The sequence below is a fragment of the Hibiscus syriacus genome, unplaced genomic scaffold (genome assembly GCF_006381635.1).
Source record: "Hibiscus syriacus cultivar Baekdansim isolate YM2019G1 unplaced genomic scaffold, ASM638163v2 tig00110114_pilon, whole genome shotgun sequence".
NCBI classification, from domain to species: Eukaryota; Viridiplantae; Streptophyta; class Magnoliopsida; order Malvales; family Malvaceae; genus Hibiscus; species Hibiscus syriacus.
In genome coordinates this window covers 4,495,634-4,516,244 of record NW_024062594.1, presented here as the reverse complement: position 1 = coordinate 4,516,244, position 20,611 = coordinate 4,495,634, and the positions used below count along the sequence as shown (strand labels likewise).

Sequence of the window (20,611 nt, the reverse complement as noted above, 5' to 3'; positions counted from 1 at the left end):
TACTTATATCGAATCTCAATCAGATAAATTACTTTAAATAATCAAATTCGGATTAAATTTATTAGGTATAATTAATATTATAACAATTAATATCGATCCAAGAATAAAATTAATATAATTAAAGATCAAATTAATAACTTGAAGTTATTACATGAAAAAAAGCCTTTATGCCAAAAAAGAAATCGAGATAGTGATCTGACCGTTTAAACACTGAAGAATCATCGTCATCTCGATTCTGAAACCCTAAGACCCGTAGGTTTTATTTTCCCGTTTTCCCACACCGACATGAAAATCTTATTTAATTACAATCCAGCCACTTCCCAATCCTTCCTTTTTCTCTCTGCAATCTTGAACTCCAACCCTTTCTTTTAATCTCTTAGGGTTTGCAGAACCTTTTCTCAGAAAGAAAAAATCAAGAAACGAAAAGGAATGTCTCTCCCTCCTATAGAGTGTATATACGTAACAGAGGGAATCCTTCGCGAGTGCAAAGATGCAAACTCAAACTTCTCCTTTTCTTCACCTGTTCCCATGCTTCGCTTTCTCTACGAACTCTGCTGGACCATGGTATGTTTATTTTGTTGTTGTTGTTCAATTTTGTTCAATCTGTCTTCTTTTTTTATTCTTTTAGTTGAAAATTTTTGTTCCCGTTTAATTATCAGGTGCGCGGGGAAGTGCCGTTCCAGAAGTGCAAAGCGGTCTTGGACGCGGTGGAGTTTACGGATAGAGTAACGGAGGATGAGTTGGCCTCGTGCTTTGCTGATATTGTCGTGCAAATGGCTCAAGACGTGAGTTTTTGTATTATTATTTTTGCTGGAGATATATTGAAAAGCGTTTTTAATTAGTAGGATTTTTAATTAGTAGGAGTAGGAAAGGAAATTGAAGCTGGAGACTTGTTTTTGTTTTAGTTAGAAAATGGAACCAAGTAGTCTTTCTATCCAGCTTGGTACATTGTTGAATCCATTCGATGTTGTTTCTAAGCATGTTTAGAATAATGGGTCAGTTATACTGTAATTCACACTAACCCAAGCCAAATTCAAGTTATTTTTTGTGTATGTGTACCAAACCACAAGTAGCTTGCAACCACAACTGTATTGTTTACACCCCCAGGGTGATGGGGGCTGGGGCATAGAGACTATGATAGAGTTCTGGATTGTACCAATGCATTTGTTGTTAGAAATAGGAGTTGGAGGGAGGGATGAAGAATGGGGAAGAGAGCTAGAGTTCTGGATTTTGTTCTTCTAGTGTGGTTTATTCTCATCTACCCTTCTATGTTTTATGAATTGGACCCTTTCAGGCAATCTTTTTACTTTTGTGTGGCTCACTTCATATTTATGGACTGCAATGTTTTTGTCGGTTCACTTTATCCCTCATTTTCTTGGTTTTGTAAAAAACGGCCAATTTATGTATGTTGAATGTAGTACATGACATGTTTGATTGTAGCTTATGAGCTTTTCTTATTTGCAGCTTACAATGGCTGGAGAACACCACATTCATTTGATAAAATTGGTCAGTATATAATCTGAATTGCATATATGTATCTGTATGCAATTTGGTTATGTTTCTTAATCCTAATTTCTTCTATTTATATTTCATTAAAAATGTTTCTTGTTATACTTTTACTTTTTTAGTAAAGACCTTCTCGATATATTGAATATTTAGGGCTAAAATTTAATCTTAAATGAATGCTTAATGCTGTAATTTATTCAATTTGTTAATTTATACAAGTGAGCTATAAATAGGTTCTTCCACAACTTCTGTAGTGATTGATGAAACTTATTAAGGTTCTGATTTGATCTATATATTAAAAAAAGCATACATGATACAACTAAAAAAATTAAATTTACCTGCATTGTAGAAAGGGTCATAACTCGTAACATGTTTTGCATAAATTCTCTATTCCAAATCCTTATTCTTATTAGTTAATGAGTATTCCGTCTGATGAGGATGTGAGAAGCATGAAACTTCTGATGGCAATTATTTTATGTTCCATGTGAGGTTCTTTCATCTTTTTCTTAATTAAGTGAAGAATGTGTTGTTAGGGATTTAAGTACATGTGGTCTTTGACTTTGATGATATATCACTGTATTAGGAGACATTTTGAAACTTAATTGAACCAAGATTCTGATATTGTAGAGGGAACCTTGACATAAAACATTAGTCCATAACCTTTATAGAATTGACTAAGAAAATAATAATTCTAATGGTTGAGTGATTGACATGGAAGGAAACAGAGTAGGTGAGTTGCCTTTTTTGTGCAAGAATTACTTGTTTAAATATTGAAATTATATTTATGCACTTTCAAATAACTTGGGATTTGTAAGGTGAAAATTTAAGGCGGTCAATACAGTTTATTTTTAATTTACTATTAGGAGATGAGTAGAGGAACTGCATGCATCTCATATAAGTGAACCAAATAAATTTTCTTTAATTTTTATTATATCTTATTGAATTTCAATTGTATTTTATTCTCGCACATTCATATATTTGTTCCATTTATGATCTGCAACTGGACATGTTTTCCTTTTCATCTGATCTTTGTGATCGTTTATGAAGAGAAATTTGTATTTGCTGGGTTTATGGTCTTTGTTCTAGGCAAAGTGGCTGGTGGAGTCTTCCTTGGTTCCATTGAGGCTTTTCCAAGAACGCAGCGAAGTAATCTTCTCTCTCTCTCTCAAACTAGTTAGGCTGTGGGTATTGGGTTCTTTTGGTCACATGGTTATTTCTTGATTTTAGACTTCTGAGATTCTCTAATTAGTTAGATCTTTATTGACATGTTAACTTTATAGGAAGGCAAAAATACCTTATTTTTCTTGTTACATTCCAGGAAGAGTTCCTATCGGAGGCTGAGATGATCAGGATAAAGGCTACAGATTTGAAGGGTAAAGAGGTAAGCAAATTTAATGTTATAGACACAATGTCCATTGATGCATGTTCGATTTTCTGATTTGATACTTGAAATTTCAACTATTGACTCATAATAAATATGGAAATACAGACTTTGTTTAGTTATGTGGATTGCAAGTCTTGCTCCCACAAGCAAGCCTTGGAGTCATGTATGTTGGCATGCTTAAGTGATTAAATCAGATACTTGCATCAGTATATGTGACAAAGTCACGAGGTTGAGGTAATTCTGACATTCCTCATCTGATGTTTTTCTGTACTGATTCCAGGTCAGGGTAAATACACGGCTTCTTTATCAGCAAACAAAATTTAACCTCCTTCGAGAAGAAAGTGAGGGCTATGCTAAGCTGGTATGAAGACTATTTGATGACGTTTTTGGAATATTTTCTCTCATTTATGGCCTTTGATTATATTTTCTTGAAGATGTGGGGATGAAACTTTTTCAGTGACTTATCAATTGATTTGTTGCTGCCCATTAGTAAAGCTGTTTTGTGACATGTTTTATTCTTTGACCAGTTTACTTGGTGGTCCTCTTACTCATAAGAATTTGATTATTTTTCCTAGCATTTTGAAATTACTGTGTGGTTGGAGTCAACATATCATATAAACCATGGCAGATTGCCATTGGTATATAACAGAAATGCTTGTACAGAAACTTGAATTGCTATTAAAGAGAAGCCAAATTAGTTCAGAATCAGATAGGCAATTGAGGATCTCCTCTGTAGTCTTCATAAGATTTTTATTAGGCTAGGATTTGGATATCTAGTATGGATTAGTGCTAGAGACCCATGTCATTACCTTCAAAGTTCTTGTCCTGAGAATAACATTTTTGTGCATCTGTAGGTTACTCTCTTTTGTCGAAGTTCCGAAGATTCAACCCAAAATTCATCAGCAGCTAGAATAGGCATCATCAAGGTTTGACATGTTTATATTCAGTATTTCTTTAATTTAAGTTGTGGCCTGCGTTGTGTAATTTGTGTAACTTCTGCAGTCATTAATTGGGCATTTTGATCTGGATCCTAACCGTGTTTTTGACATTGTAAGTTTTTTTCTTCTTCTAATCACTGCCGGTTATCTTATTCCAATCTTTATTATTCATCCTATTTCACTGTACATTATTTCTGTTGCATGAACTTGTTAAGACAATGGTTTCTTGTTCATTAGGTGTTGGATTGTTATGAACTTCATCCAGATAATAATGCATTTTTGCAATTGATTCCCATCTTTCCAAAGGTACAAATTACTCGATTATGGTTGATATGAACAGTAATTTATGTTATCCTGGATCTTAAGAATCTTTGGGTTGCTTATTTATGTATGATTTCCTGCAGTCTCATGCTTCACAAATTCTCGGTTTTAAGTTTCAATACTATCAGCGAATGGAAGTAAATACTCCTACCCCATTTGGGCTTTATAGGCTTACAGCACTGCTAGTGAAGGAAGATTTTATTGATCTTGATAGCATGTAAGTTATGTTAAATTCACTGTCCTCTAATCTGGTGATTCCTTTGTTCAAAGTTGTTTCTAACGATGCATGAACTAATCTGATATTTCATTTTCAAAGCTGCATATATTAGCGGAACATGTTTTCCTTGCGATGGATCTAGACACTCTTGTTGTAGTTATCATTTTTCATATGATTATCCATGTCTTGAAGTGACAAATTGATGTATAAAAGTCTAACATGCAACGTTTAATGTGTCATCATTGGATATGATCCCATATGATATGACTAGTTTCATGTATTTTCTTTTCTTTTTATGTTTACATTTGAACAATTTATGTTTCCCTATTGATGCCTTATATAGAGATTTTAATCAGCTGTTCCTATCTGCAATTTTTCTAGCTGGTCTGATTTATGCATGTGTGCAGCTATTCTCATTTACTCCCTATGGATGATGAAGCATTTGAGCATTATAATGGTTTCTCTGCAAAACGGCTTGATGAGGTATTTTTATTGCATTGTCCTCCTTTTTCCCCGTCTGCACTTAATCACGATTATTCCCCATTTGTAAAGTCCTCGGTGGAGGCATTGTTAACTCTTGTTTCCCTGCCTCCTCTAGAGATGGGTGAACACCACTAAATTGTGGTTAGAAAGCTGTATAAGTTTCCTCCAGATATTGTTGACAAGTTTCACACTTTAATTTACGTTTGATTACACCTTATTTTTCTGCAGGCTAACAAAATTGGAAAAATAAATCTTGCTGCCATTGGTAAAGATCTCATGGAGGACGAGAAACAAGATGTAAGGATAGACCTTTTTGCTGCTCTAGATATGGAAAATGAGGCTGTCTCTGAAAGATCATCGGAGCTTGAAAATAGTCAGACTTTAGGCTTGCTGACCGGCTTTCTTTCTGTTGATGATTGGTAAGCTTGATTCACCATTTTTTGAGGTGGCTATTGTATTCTTTTCAGTTTTCGTCTGTTCCTATCTTCTCTCTCTCCCCCTCTAAATTTTAACTGCAGTTATTTTCCAATCTTGCTTCTTCTTTATTTCGTTCTTGTTGTAAGATTTAAATTATTTCTTTACTGGCTTTCAATTTGTTTTCCTCGTAACCTTTTTCACATTTGCTCTGGGTGACATTCTGTCATTCGGCTGAAATTTTTTTGATTCTCAATTGTCCTTATAAATAAATATTCTGCTTTTCTATGACCAGCAGTGTGCTTAGGATCTTAGGTCAGATACTCCCATATTTTAAAGCCAGGGTGTGTGCATCACCAGGTCATCCTATGACAGTTCTATTATTGGTAGCTCTAAAAAGTTTTCTTTAGCAGAAACTATGTTTTCTGTGTGGATGGTCCTGTTATTATTCTTGCCACTGTAGAGTCGTTATCTGTTTTTCTTTCAAGTACTTGCATAAGCTATAGAGTGGGGAAAATCGATGATGTTTTAGCTTGTCCTCTGTGCGTGAATTTTGTGACTTTTGATACTTAAAGTTTTCACTTAAGATGTTGTACTTCTCAGGTACCATGCCCATATTCTGTTTGATCGCCTTTCACCGATTAATCCAGTGGCACATGTTCGAATCTGTAAAGGTTTATTTAGGTAAATTCTAGGTCCTTTCTTTATTGTGGAGGGTGGTTGGATATATGATGTGAAATTTTGTTACCTGGTCGGATACTCGGTATAATTGTTTGTGCACTTCAGGAAGCTTACATATTTTTTTTTTTCATATTGGTTTTCTATTTGTTTGTAATTATAATAAACATATTCAGGCTCATTGAAAAATCAATTTCTTCGGCATATGATACTGTTCGCCAGACACATCTCCAAAGCTTTGTGTCTACCTTGGGACCTGATGTTGATAACATGGATACTAGAGGTTCAACAGTCAGTAACACCTTTATTGATCTCCCTAAGGAACTCTTTCAGATGCTGTCTACTGTTGGGCCTCAACTCTACCGTGATACTCTACTGTTGCAGAAGGTATTACAATGTTTTTAATGTGCTCAGTGTGTACTTTCTCTTCCATTTTGTTTCCTTCTGGAAAGGTGTTGGTGATTATATGTGCCTCCTTTATTGGCAGGTTTGTAGAGTTTTGAGGAATTACTATTTTTCTGCCCTTGAGCTTGTAGCTAATGCTGATGGAGCCTCAAATGGGGAAATGGTTACCGGTGGGTATCAAAATTCTCACCTTCACTTGAAGGAAGCAAGGTCAAGGGTAGAGGAAACTTTAGGGGCGTGTCTACTTCCTTCTTTGCAATTGGTACCTGCAAATCCAGCAGTTGGGCAAGAGATTTGGGAAGTAATGAATCTCCTTCCATATGAGGTTGGCTTTCCACCATCTATTTCATACTTCCCTTTGAGAATTTATTAGACATGCTAGACAATCTTCCTAGATGAACCTCATCTGCGTAGGTGCGATATCGGTTATATGGAGAGTGGGAAAAGGATGATGAGCGAAATCCTACCATATTGGCTGCAAGACAAACTGCTAAGGTAAAGTAGCATATCTTCCTAATAGTGTTCTTGTTTCTTGTTGAAGACTTGAAGTTTGGTGCCTAAAGAGTTTCTTTGAACCTCTGCTTTTCTGTAGCTGGACACTCGGAGAATTTTGAAACGGTTGGCTAAGGAAAATTTGAAGCAGTTAGGCCGGATGGTTGCAAAACTTGCTCACGCTAATCCAATGACTGTACTGCGAACCATTGTTCACCAGGTCTGTGATTTTATCGTTGATTATTCTTGAGTTTTATGCATTATCAAAATCTTACATTGGTCCATTACACTTTGGACTATTTTCAGATTGAGGCATACAAGGATATGATTACTCCAGTTGTCGATGCATTCAAGTATTTGACACAGGTCTGCATCTATTGGGCCTTATGATTTTTCTTCCATTTTTCCCCATTCCCTTTTTTTCTCCATCTTTGTAGTCATTAAGGAGCATCCATTTACATCTTGTCCCCTTTTCCTGGTTATGATTCCTTGTTCAACCTATAAAAAGTCACACTGGAATATGGTATTTCAAAGGTGGTGAAAAAACAGAGAAGAATGGAGATAGAATTGATTGAAACATTGTAGGAGGGGGGAGAGAAAGAGGAATAGGGTGGAAACTCTGCTAGCCCTCCCCCCCTTTATTCTGATTTAATTCATAAATAATCAATTTCTTTCAATTTAATTAATGTATGAAAGGAATTTTATCAAAGATTAGTAGTTTAGATAAAATTCTGTAACTGGATTATTGTGTTAATTATAATAAATTTACAATATGAATCTAAGCTTACATCAAAATCATAGAAATTCAAATGAAAATTAATTTTGTTTAAAATCCTAATTTTCTAAATTCAGAGTTGTACAAACATTTCTCTATTCAAAATTTTGAAACCCAAATTGCAATCATAATTTCATATTCGAGTACACAAATCCAAACTAAACTGGATCTGAACTTCGAGTGTGATATTCTTTGGTGGTTGTGCACTATTTATATTACATTGTTTCTTGATTTTGATTTTAATTTTTCTTTACTTTTCATGCAGCTTGAGTATGACATTTTGGAATATGTTGTGATTGAGCGACTTGCACAAGGAGGACGAGATAAACTGAAGGATGATGGCCTAAATCTGTCAGATTGGCTTCAATCTTTGGCATCATTTTGGGGACACCTGTATGTATAGTTATCTCTTTGCAAAAGCCTGAAGTTTGTAATGCACTTTTCTTTTTGCTAAGAAATATTACATTTCATGTTTTTCCATTAGAGGTATATTGTCCAAATTAATTGCAAATGAGACTCTTCTCACGTGGCTTGAGCCATTTGTGTTGCTGTATTATCCTCCTGTTTTTTAGTGTCTTCATTTGAAGGGGATTACTGGCTTATAACTGTGCCAATTCTTCCCTTGCCTGCACTGTATACATGTTCCTTTTGGATCTGTTGCTGAATTTGTTAAAATAACTGAAGTAAGGGTTACAATCTGTATAGAATGTAGATCTATGTTGAGATTCTTTACTTCAGTTTCCGGGTTGCAGATTGAGCTGGGCAAAGCAAAATGACTGGAGCTGGGGGTTGGTGGACAATACCGATTTTGATTCCCTTATTTCTGATGTCTGATAAGTTCCATCATCGTGGCTTGCCAGTTATAGGCAGACATTACTTACAGAGCCACATAGAGTTATGCAACTGAGGTTTAACATTGAAGACCATTAATTGCGGAAAGATGATATTATTAAACTGTGTGGTTTTCCATAGGAATCTTCTTCAGTTTTGGCCATGCAATTGAAATGCAAGAAAATGCGAAAGGCACTCTTTAGAGTATTCAAATGTGATACTGGACCATGAATAATGTTAAAGGAAAGATTGTCTCTGAAATATACTGGTATAATGGTTTGTATTCTATCCATATGTCAGTGATGTTTTGCAAAGCTGTTAAGCAAGTGGAAGATGTTGGGGGTTAGAATGCGAAGGACTTGTTGGTTAGCAATTTGGAGCCTGTATTACTGATTATTTGAAAGATCATCATGAGTTATTTTGTTTATGCAGACAAGGCTTAAGTTTTGGCAGATATGTTGGTTAAAATTCTGCTGCTGACAAAGTTCAAATTTCCATCTTTTCTGCTGGCAACATCCTGGTGTTTTGAAGAGCCTAGACTTAGGTTGGGGCTTACCGTAGAAGTCAGCTGTTTCTTTGGGTTATTGGTTCTAGTACCTCTCTCCTGTGTAGTCCGTTCTAGTTATTGGTTGGATATATCCTGTCAGTAGCAGCTGGAGACTTCCTGGGAACTTGTGTTAAATTTGATTTTTATTGGAATTTGCTGCAACAATTAAGCTGCAAAGAGGGTTTTTCTTTCAGGAGGGACATTGGTGTGCTTATAAAATATAATTGATCAATGGAGCAGGCTGGACTTTTGGTTCTAGCTGAACTTACTGTTTTTTTGGTGGTGGCTCATTGGTATATCATGATTTTTTGGGTCCTTGTAGTCCAATGCTTAGCGAGGGTGCTTTCTCTTGCCATTCATAAAGGAAATGTATGAAGTTCTTAACCTAACATGTGAGATGGAAGAGTTTCGCAACTCTTTGAAGTAAACTTCAAGTTATGTGGAGGTAACAATCAGAATCTTGAGGGGCACATTTAATCGTTGAGGTCTGTCCATCTGCGCTCACAATGTTGTCAGGGCTGGTCAGTAACAATAATTAGGCTAGTTCTTAATGGAGCTCTAAAACATTCCTTTGCTATACTGTTGCTCTCTTGACCTGTATTGAACATTTGCTTTGGTATCTGGATGTGTCAACTTCTGTCTTGCACGTTTTTATTCCACCTGTCTTTCTTCCCCTTCCTTTCTCTCGTGCTATCCTATCTCAAGGGTGGTAAATTCTTATTGTAGTTCAATAGATCCATTGATGTTATCTTGTAAGCATGATCGGCCCGTTATCTAAGTTGCCTAAATTTTTATGAAATTCTGCTCTTAAGGTGGTCTGTTTGGGTGCTATGGTTTCATTTATGAACCTGGGGTCTGAGTTATTTAGTTTTTATGTTTTTCCCTCATTTTCCTTGAATTAAAGGTGGGAGGATTAATTTTTGGCTTGAAATTCTGACATGAAGAGAAAGAGTATCATGATAAACCGGTGACCGACAATCAACAGATCCCCTGGCAGTTGGATTCTTTTTATTAACAAGATTAGGATATCAAGTTGGTGTTGCACCTTCTCTGCCTGCCAATTTTTTTCTCAATGTGTTAGCATTCTAATTTGCATGGTAATTTTGTCCTATTTTCTAAGGATTTTAATGCATATTTGGCACGTTTTTATTCTCTCGTCCCTTATTATCCGGCTGTCTTGAAACCTTAGACTTTATAGATATAGCTGTTCTGTTCGTTGGATTTTGGAGTGTTGCCCTCAAAATTCATGAGATTTTTAAAAAGTTGTGGAATCCTTGCTTCTTCTATATTTTCTTCATGTTGTTTCATGCAAATCCTTTTGTACTGTTTTATTTTTCATTGAACATTGGATATGGTGTATATGCTTTTAAATTTGATATATACTTCATTATTACTTTTTTGAGATTTATTTATCTATGATTAATTTTTCTTTTCTTTTTCTAGGTGTAAGAAATACCCATCGATGGAACTGAGGGGCCTTTTCCAGTATTTGGTTAATCAGTTAAAAAAGGGCCAAGGAATTGAACTGGTTCTCCTGCAGGTACATAGCACATAAAGATCAAAAGCTTAAAGGGTTTTTTTCATTAACCCTGAATATTAAAATTGCTAACTGAAGTTTTATTATCGAGACAGGAGCTTATTCAGCAAATGGCAAATGTACAATTCACAGAAAATCTGACTGAGGACCAGTTGGATGCAATGGCTGGAAGTGAGACTCTTCGATATCAAGCCACTTCATTTGGCGTAACCCGAAACAATAAGGTGATCACGGAAAGTTTGATATTAGGCTAGTTTGTTCAGCAAAAGTTGATGTTTTAGCTTACTGTCTATTAGGTGGAGTGTTTGATTGTTGACTATTTAGATGAAATCAATAGATACAACTTTCATCTTTTGTGGAAGAAATGTAATCAGCAACTATCTTCTACGTATTAGTGTTAGAAGATGCTGTACTCTGTTATTTTGTCCACAAACTATCACATCTGTTGCAGCTTATTATTTTCTAATGATTAAAAACTGTTTATGCAGGCACTGGTCAAATCCACTAATAGGCTTAGAGATTCATTGCTACCAAAAGATGAACCTAAGTTGGCTATTCCACTTTTATTACTTATTGCCCAACATCGTTCTTTGTAAGTTGTACAAAGGTTTTTATAGTTGCTCCTATAATGTATTTCTTTCTGTTCTATTTTCCCTGAACTCTTTCTTTTGTGGCGGCCTAACTCCCTGTTTTCTGCGTTGCCAATGTTGGTAATAGTAATTGAAAGTCTTGTTCTGTTTTCCTTCTTCCTTTACCCTCTTCACCATTCTGTGTTAGACTATAGAGTGGGAGAAGAGTAAGGGAGTATGGATTAGTTATTATTATTATTTATCAAGAATTTATAGGACAGAAAACCCTATCCCAAGGTATCATGTTGCTATTAAAACTTTGGCCAGCATGTTCTTTTATTCATATTCTTGTTTTCCTTGATGTTTACACATCTATGATACATGGTTATCTCAAAACATGATTGTTAGAAAAATAATAAGGTTAATGCTATTGAATTTCTTGTGCAGTTTCTTTCTTTCTTTTGTTTATTCTGATATTTATAATGCTTTTGCAGATGGGGTTTCTTGATGACTAATTATTATTATTTTGATAGAAATATGAGTAGGCCTCATTAAAAAGTGACTAATTATGTAGTTAGATTCCAGTACTGTATAAATATATTTCAGTGAAAGTTATCCATTATAAAGTGACTCTCGGAATCAGTTGTTTAACCTCATTCTATTATCATCTGCAGGGTTGTCATAAATGCGGATGCTCCTTACATTAAGATGGTTAGTGAGCAGTTTGATAGATGCCATGGGACTCTTCTTCAGTATGTAGAATTCCTTTGTAGTGCAGTGACACCAGCTACTGCTTATGCTCAACTAATTCCCTCACTTGATGATCTCGTGCATATGTACCATCTTGATCCTGAGGTATGTTTAGTTCTCTCTGAATCCATTTGTGTTCTTCACTCTTCCTGCACCGCTTTAGAGGTCTGGAATCTTGACATGGTTAGAAAGAGTGAGGAAACATTTTTGAGTTTATTTTTCTTGACACAGGTTGCATTTTTGATCTATCGCCCTGTGATGAGGCTCTTCAAGTGCCAAGGGAGTTCTGATGTTTGCTGGCCTTTGGATGTCAATGAAACTGCAGATATTACTATGGCATTCTCAGAGTCTGAAAATAAGGATGATTCTAACCGAGTGATACTGGACTTGGGTCCTCCTCAGAAGTCTACAATGTAATAACGTTCTTCTTCCTCCTGTCATATTTTTATTTTGTTGAATATACAGCTCAACAGTTCCTGAAGTTCTTTTTACTCATTGATTTTGCTTTCAATAATCATTATTTTGCAGGTGGTTTGAACTTCTTGACACTGTTAAAACCATGTTGCCTTCAAAAGCATGGAATAGTCTCTCTCCTGACCTCTATGCCACCTTTTGGGGGCTTACACTATATGATCTTTATGTCCCTAGAAACGTTTACGAGTCTGAAATTGCTAAGCAGAATGCTGCTCTCAAGTCTCTGGAAGAACTTCCTGATAATTCTATTTCTGCAATTAACAAAAGGAAAAAAGACAAGGAAAGAATTCAAGAAGCTTTAGATCGTCTAACTAGTGAACTTCATAAGCATGAGGAAAATGTTGCATCTGTTCGTAGGCGACTTACTCGTGAAAAGGACAAGTGGCTGAGCTCCTGCCCTGATACTCTAAAGATTAACATGGAGTTTCTCCAGCGTTGTATATTTCCTCGGTGTACCTTCAGTATGCCAGATGCCGTCTATTGTGCTATGTTTGTGCATACTCTCCATTCTCTGGGCACGCCTTTTTTCAACACGGTGAATCACATTGATGTTCTGATATGCAAAACCTTACAACCCATGATATGCTGTTGCACTGAGTATGAAGTGGGAAGACTAGGGAAGTTTCTGTATGAAACACTAAAGATTGCATACTACTGGAAGGTGGACAATATTCCCATTAAATTCTTCTGCATGTTATCCGATATTGATCTATTTATTACTTTGATATGTACTTTGGTATTTCAGAGGGATTTTAATGTTTACTAAAACATTTAGTTTTGAATGGTTTTTTGTTGACCATTGCTTCCTTTGCAGAGTGAAGAGTCCATATATGAGCGTGAATGTGGAAATATGCCGGGCTTTGCTGTGTATTATAGATATCCAAATAGCCAGCGTGTTACATATGGGCAGTTCATAAAGGTAAGCTATAATGTATTGAATTGTTATTTGATATGCCACCAGTGGAAAAAAATAATTCCACAAGCGGCCTTGAGATGATGACAAGTGTTACGTTTATTTATTTTTAGATTTTTTAAAAAGATTTAAATACACTTGCCATAATCTTGATTCTTGACACCGTTTGTGGAATTCTTTTTTTTTCTGGTGGTTGTGTCTTAAATAATAGCCCTTATGTATTTTGGTTCCCTAAGATATCCTTTTGGTTGATAGTGAGGGTGGTGAGGCCTGCACATCTTGTACAAGTAAACAGATGTACCAAATTGTTCTTATGAATTTCTTAGTGCACTAGGTTCGTTTTGAGGAAACATTTGCTCAGTTGGTGTCTCTATTTCAATTTGCTGCACGCAACCTGTGTGGTCCACATAACCATCTTGTCTGAGGAAATGTATCATATATGTGAAGCTTGAAATTGATTTAGACTTCCTTATAGGCATTTGCTTAGTTATGTTTGACTTTGACACTTAGCCTTATTAAAACTGATGGCTTGTTGGATTGGTACCTTACCAGTTTTACGATGGATGCTTTTATTGAGCATGGACACGTGGAAATTTCCTTGCACTCTAATTCTATAAATTGAACATGAAATAAATGTTCTCGTATCTGCATATGAACGAACCACTAGTAATTGACTGTTTTCTTGAAGGTTGACTATGATGCGACTGTTTTTCATTGTCTATGCTTATCTTGAGTTTTGAGGCGAATTCTTCTCTTTAATTGCGTAAGAGTTTTGATTTCTTTTCTTTTTTTGGTTATTTTATTAAAGGTACATTGGAAATGGAGCCAAAGAATCACAAGGTTATTGATCCAATGCTTGGAATCAACCGAGTACATGGAGATTCGTAATGCTTTAATAATGCTGACAAAAATTTCTAGTGCTTTCCCTGTTACCAGAAAGAGTGGGATTAACCTAGAAAAACGGGTAAGAAATGTGGTCAGTTTCTAATTGGATTTTTTGTTTAGATCTATTTATAGATTCCATTATTTAACCTCTTGGATACAGGTGGCCAAAATTAAAAATGATGAAAGAGAGGATCTCAAGGTGTTGGCCACAGGTGTTGCGGCTGCTTTGGCTGCTAGAAAGGTAAATTGCTTTATTTGTTTTCTCTGCCTAGGAAGCACCGGTGCAAGCATGAGATGATATCGGCACCATTACATAAAGAGAAATTCTGATCAGATGAGTTATGTTTATGTATATAAAGCTTAAACTGTTTGGCAAAAAATGTATCGAGGTTTGTTTTCTGGTTTATGCTTTTTGTTGATTGATTTTAGAAGTGAAAAGGCAAAATTAGACGTGTTAAAAAGTTAGCTAATAGCTAAAGTGGAACACCCGCCTATACATAATAGTTGCATGATAGTAAATCAGGCATTTTGTTATCCAAAGAAGTTGCAGCTTTTAAAATTCTTGTTTTTTAAAAATTATTATTTGAGTTTTTTGCAAATTGTCGAAATACTTATTAGCATCTATTTGGTAACTGAGAAAACTGGAGGGAAAGACACTAAGGAAAAGGAACGTGTTTCTGTTTTAACCATTGTTCCCATTTCAATGCCAAAAACACCTCAAGGATTTTGGTCCTTGTAAGAAAGAACTAAAACTAACATTTTTCATTCTTGCTTGCTGGGATGCACTTAATGGATGTGAGGCAGTTTGGAGACTGATACAGAGAAGTACCAGGAACATATTTTTGTTTCAGGCTTATTCTTTGTCACATTTAAAACATGATGTCTATTCTTCCTGTTTATACATGCATGAACATATGTTGGATATTCTTGTACTTTGCAGTCATCATGGGTTACTGATGAGGAATTTGGAATGGGATATCTTGAGCTGAAGCCTGCACTATCACTGGCTGCAAAACCTGTTCCTGGTAATGCAGCTGCTGTACAAAATGGTTCATCAGTTAATGTTAATGATGCCGCTGGTGGCAGGGCAGTTGCCTTAGGAACTCAACAGTCGGATGTGAATTTGGTCAAGGACCCAATTTCAAGAACAAAACCTGACGGACGGTCAGAAAGAACAGAAAATGCCTCTCTCGGTAAATCTGATCTGAAAACAAAACTTAGTACATCAGCCAATGGTTCTGATGCTGTGTTATCTGTTCCCTTACCTACTTCACAAGCTGGAACAGAAAAATCACTTGAAAATCAGAAACAGCCAGATGATTCTTCTAATAAATTGGATAAACAAGCTGCTAAAATTCCTGCAAAGAACTCTGCTGAATTAGAGGTATTTAATGTTCCCTTACGGATAGTTTTAGCACTTTGTATATATGTATATTTTTTGGTTTTTCACATTTCACATTTTTGTTCATCATCAGTTAAAAGCCTCTGCTAAACGCTCTGCGCCTGCTGGATCTCTGACAAAGACGCAGAAGCAAGATCCTGGTAAAGATGATGGCAAGTCAATGAAAGCTGTTGGAAAAACTTCTGCAATATCTGCCAGTGAAAGAGATGTTCCCTCTCATACAGAGGGCAGACAAGGTGGGACTACAAATGTTTCTTCAGCTATCATTTCTAATGGTAAAACACCTAATGGTTATTGAAATATATGTCCTTGGATGTATTAAAAACAGATTTTGTAGTTTCTAAGCTTGCTGATTTAAGTTTTTCTACAGGGAAAGATGATGGCTCTGAAGTCCCAGATGCATCAAGGATATCTTCTCAATTGTTCATTCTCCTAAGCATGATGGTTCAGTTGCTGCTTCAAAGTCTAGTGATAAGCTGCAAAAGAGAACCAATCCTGTGGAAGAGACTGATAGAGTTAGTAAACGCCGTAAAGGGGATATCGAGTCAAAAGATCTGGATGGTGAAGTTCGATTATCTGATAGGGAGAGGCCCACAGACCCTCGATCAGCTGATTTTGACAAGTCAGGAATTGATGAAGTGACAGGCTACAGGACTTTGGAAAAACCTTTGGATAGATCAAAAGATAAGGGAAGTGAGAGACATGATAGGGATTACAGAGATAGATTGGAGCGCTCTGAAAAGTCTCGTGCAGATGATATTTTGACTGAGAAATCAAGAGATAGATCAATAGAGAGACACGGAAGAGAGCGCTCTGTTGAGAGAAGCACTGATAGAAATTTGGATAGACTTGGTGATAAAGCTAAGGATGAGCGTAGCAAAGACGAAAGAAGTAAAGTACGATATGTTGATACATCCATAGAAAAGTCTCATGCTGATGACCGGTTTCATGTGCAAAGCTTGCCTCCACCGCCACCTTTACCTCCTCATATGGTCCCTCAATCTGTTAATGCTACTAGTAGAAGGGATGATGATCCTGACAGAAGGTTTGGTAGTACAAGACACAGTCAAAGACTCTCTCCAAGACATGAAGAGAAGGAGCGGAGACGCTCAGAAGAAAATTCCTTGGTTTCCCATGATGATGGAAAACGCAGAAGAGAGGACGACTTTCGAGAGAGGAAGCGAGAAGAAAGAGAGGGGTTGTCATTGAAGGTATTGAATTGCTCCATCTTTATTCTTATATTATTTTTGTTGTCTAGTAGTGTTATCCCACATCTGTAAAGTCCTTGTTTCTTTTGGTCATTTATTCAAGTTTAGCCCCTGATATGTCCCCGTGTTCTGTTCTTTCTGCGTAATCCCACACTGAAGTCTTTAGATTTTTTAGTGGTCTTATATTTTATGCTTGGTCTCTTGACTTCCTAAATTTTGGCTCTGAACGGTTGAGCTAAAAAAAGGGAAAAGCTAGATGGCTCTTCTAATATGTTCTTTGGGTGAAATTCACGGCTTTGACGTCATATAGGTATTTTTGTTTTGGGCAAAGGTTTTTGCTTACATTTGTGCCTCCATGTAGGTGGATGAGAAGGAGAGAGAGAAAGCAAATGTTGTGAAAGAAGATGATGTTGATGCAACTGGTGCCAAAAGGCGGAAACTCAAGAGGGAGCATTTGCAATCAGAGCCTGGGGAATATTCTCCTGTCGCCCCTCCACCCCCATCTCTCTCCATGGGAATGTCACAATCATATGATGTACGAGATAGAGAACGCAAGGGTTCCATGATGCAGCGTGGGGGTTACATGGAGGAACCAGGAATGAGGATTCATGGTAAAGAGGCAACCGGCAAGATGGCTCGTCGAGACACAGATCCGTATCCTTAAAAAGTGAGCTAATTCATAGGTATATTTATCTCATATAGAAAGAAAATGCTATTTCCTTAATGAAAGTTTAGGATGTATGATCGGGAATGGGACGACGAGAAAAGACAGAGACCTGAGCAGAAGCGGAGGCATCGGAAGTAAGATACGAGGAAAGGTTTTTGAAGTCGCAAGAAAAGAGGATTTTTTTTTCCATTTACAGTTGATGTTTTCTGCTGTAAACTTGGTTGAGGTTCTTTATCTCTCCTTTTCCATGGTTGCCTTCAATTTTTCGCCTATCTGGTGTCTTGTCTCTTTAGGGAAAAGGTTTATTGAATCAAAAGGGACTGGTAATTTATACAATTTCTATAGTAGGAAAGACATTGTAAATTCTTGAGCATTATGTACTGTAGCAGTGTAACTATAATACTATGCTTTTAACATCTGTTGTATTTTCCCCACCTTTCCTTGATAAATGTAGCCCGAATTATTAATTATTACTTACCGATGAACAAAATTCAAAGCTCTGTTTAAGGAATCAAATCAAGCCGAGTTTTGAATTGTTAAAATTGCAGTTTAGATTTCAAAATTTCATCTCTAGCATTTTATCACTAAAAGTAACGCAACATCTCAAATTCAGTTGTTCAGGTCAACTGACATTAGAGTTTTTATAATTTTTTGTGCTGAGAGTTTTTTAAAATGATGTTATTTCGTTGATCCTCTCGGATTTGAACTCCATATTAAATTTGGATATATTGATTCGCAATGTGCTAGTAGTTTTTTAATAGGTTGATTTTTTATGGTTTGTTTGTCGATACGGTTAGATTTATTCGTATTTATCTTTTGTTAGAATTTATTTGATTATGTTTTAACTTTCTCCTTCATGGTTATTATGTGATTTTAAATTAGTGGTTTCTTGTATTATTAGTTATAATGAAATGTCTTTATTATGTGTTTAGTTTACGGTTGTGATTGAAAATTAATACAGTTTTTTTAATCAAGTCTATGATTTAAAAAACATGGGTGTGAATTACAGCAGGTGTTCAATTAGAGAGATTTAGGTTAAGTTGTTATAATGACTAAATTTGACACGTGTTAATTTAAAATATGTATTATTGTTATTTTTCTTATTTTTGTGTCCAAGTCCGTAGAATTTCCCATGTCATTTTATTAAAATCACTAATGAAATTCAGTAGTTTGAATCATGGGCTTGCGTATATAAAAAAATCAAAGATTAGGTACTTATTTAGTAAAAAACAGGACTTATTTGAACGAAATGTACTAGTTTAAGGTTATTATACATAATATATACTTTTTTTGTGGTTATTTGTACACAATTATGGATGATTTTTTAGAACATATAGTTTTAATGTTCAAAATGGACAAATTTTTCTTGTTTAATGTTTTTTTCTTATTGTATATACTGTTTTTAATTGAGTTGATGTAATAAACTTTATATTAATTTGATAGTGAAAATATATGTATTGAAAAGATAAGTAATGTCACCTTCTTTTTAGTAATGAATTTTACCTGCATACTATATTATAAAATTGTTAGGTATATTAGTAAAGATTAAGCATTGAACATAATTATGTTGTTTGGTAACTGTAATTTTTAAATTAAAAAAAACATTTTAAGAATCCATTAAGTGGCTTCGGTTGTTAAAGGTAATGTTACTTTTTCTCGAGGTTTTATGATCAAACAGTTATGTTTTTAGAGTATGCATACATTGTCAGTGGTTAAGAAATAAGAAAGATTATAAACATATACTACTCTTATAATCACCCCATACTATTAAACAATATTTTAACGATTTTAGTTTTATTATTATATTGTTTTATGGTTAAAATATGTTACAAGATCTTGTAATCACCTCATACTATTAAAAATATAAGATAAAGTATACAAATGGTCCCTCAACTATATGATATTGCTTTATTGAGTCCTTTGACTATTAAAAGTTACAAAATTATCCTTTGACTATAGGGTGTCGCTTCGTTGAGTCCCCCGACTATTAAAAGTTACAAAATGGTCATTTAACTATTCTTATGTTCCAAACTCGTCATTTTCTGTTAAAAAAATGACGGCAATATGAGTTGAGCGTTAACATGTTGACTGAGATATTTTTAAATCTGATCCCAAAATCTCAAACAACTATCATATCTCAGTCAGCATGTTAACGTCCAACTTAGACGACCGTCAATTTTTTATCGAAAAAGGATGAGTTTGGAACATATGAATAGTTGGGTTACCATTTTGTAACTTTTAATGGTCAAGGGGCTTAACAAAGTAACATCATATAGTTAGAGGATCGTTTTGTAGCTTTTAATAGTTATAGGATTTAATAAAATAACACCCTATAGTTATATGACATTTGTGTATTTTACCCTAAAATATACTATTATTGGGTTCACAAAACAACTTTAGACTAGTGAGCTACTAATGAAAGGGAAGGATTTACGTGATGTCGCTCAATTAATAATTTGAATATCTCATCCTTTTTAACGACATTTAGTTAGAAAATATTTTATTTCAAATATACTTTTTTTTTAAAAAAAAGTAATAAAGATTTTATAAAATTTAATTAAATGATCATTACTTAACTTATCCAACATTTTTTTTTTCTGAAAATTTTATATAAATTACATTTAATAGGAAAATTTTATTTTCAATAAATTAAAAACTTTCAGTACTTTATCAAATACACGTGTACTTAGGGAATTTATGATAATATTCATGTAAAGAAAATAATAATATGAACATACTATTATTATTTTAAAGTTGTCTTTAGACAGGTAAGATATCACTCCTAGATATGCCTTTTTCGTTTTTATTTATTTATTATTTTGAGGTAATTAATTAATTAATTAATTAACTGTTGAGATTTAGCAATTTTCGGAGCATATATAGCAACTACTTTTTATCCACACCTTTTATATAATATATTCATTTCATATGATTGTGGCCTTCAGCTACACACATCATCCCCACAAATTTTCAATAATCTGAAGGCATATCATTATTATTTATAAAAATTAATTATTAAATATGTAAACTATCTAATAAATTTAATATTTTATAAGTATACTAATTATAATTATGATGTTCGTCGAGTTTTAATTCGATTAGTATAATAATTATAATTATAATTATAATATTCAAAAGATATAGATTCAATAATATTTAAACGTTTACTATCTTTAGTTTACTCTCAGGTGCGTTTGGTTCACGAAATGTAATAT

At 34.8% G+C, this 20,611-nt stretch overlaps 1 pseudogene; it reads left to right on the top strand.

Moving 5' to 3' along the window:
* Positions 1-272: 272 nt before the first annotated feature.
* On the top strand, positions 273-17,807 carry LOC120215382 (annotated as a pseudogene).
* Positions 17,808-20,611: the final 2,804 nt, after the last annotated feature.